A 1,193-nucleotide genomic window follows, 5' to 3' on the forward strand; every position below is an offset into this window, starting at 1 on the left:
TACTACTGCTTTACTGCCGCTTTACTACTACTTTATTACTATTTTACTACTACTTTACAACCCTTTTACTACTACTTACTGCCATTTTGCTACTGTTTTACTACTACTTCACTACTGTTTTACTATCATTTTACTACTACTTTACTACTACTTTAATGCTATTTTACTACCACTCAGAAATGGTGCCAAACGGATGCAAATGCTCCCCTGAGAGGTTTGGTTGTCGAAACAGAAGGCTTTTTATCACAGGAAAAGAAATCAGCCCTCGACAACTTAACCTGCAGAAAAAGATTCTTTTGAAAAAATCCCTAAGCCCCGGGGTCACAATTTCATCCAAAATCTGACTTTCGGCTATTCACTCAAAAATGGTGCCAAATGGTTGCATATGCACCCCTGAGAGGTTTGGCGGTCGAAACAGAAGGCTTTTTATCTCAGGAAAAGAAATCAGCCCTCGACAACTTAACCTGCAGAAAAAGATTTTTTTGAAAAAATCCCTAAGCCCCGGGGTCCCAATTTCATCAAAAATCGGACTTTCGGCCATTCACTCAAAAATGGTGCCAAACAGTTGCAAATGCTTCCCTGAGAGGTTTGGCGGTCAAAACAGAAGGCTTTTTATCTAAGGAAATGAAATCAGACCTCGACAACTTAACCGGCAGAAAAAGATTTTTTTGAAAAAATCCCTAATGGTCACAATTTCACCAAAAATCTGACTTTCGGCCATTCACTCAAAAATGGTGCCAAACGGTTGCAAATGCTCCCCTGAGAGGTTTGGCGGCCGAAATAGAAGGCTTTTTATCACAGGAAAAGAAATCAGCTCTCAACAACCTAACCTGCAGAATGTTTTTTTTTTTTTTGAAAAATTCCTAAGCCCTGGGGTCACAATTTCATCAAAAATCTGACTTTCAGCCATTCACTCAAAAATGTTTCCAAACGGTTGCAAATGTTCCCCTGAGAGGTTTGGTGGTCGAAACAGAAGGCTTTTTATCACAGGAAAAGAAATCAGCCCTCGACAACTTAACCTGCAGAAAAAGATTATTTTGAAAAAATCCCGAAGCTCCGGGGTCACAATTTCATCAAAAATCTGACTTTCAGCCATTCAGTCAAAAATGGTGCCAAATGGTTGCATATGCTCCCCTGAGAGGTTTGGCGGTCGAAACAGAAGGGTTTTTATCACAGGAAAAGAAATTAACCCT

Source organism: Podarcis gaigeae (genome assembly GCF_964106915.1).
Source record: "Podarcis gaigeae genome assembly, chromosome: 5".
NCBI lineage: Eukaryota > Metazoa > Chordata > Lepidosauria > Squamata > Lacertidae > Podarcis > Podarcis gaigeae.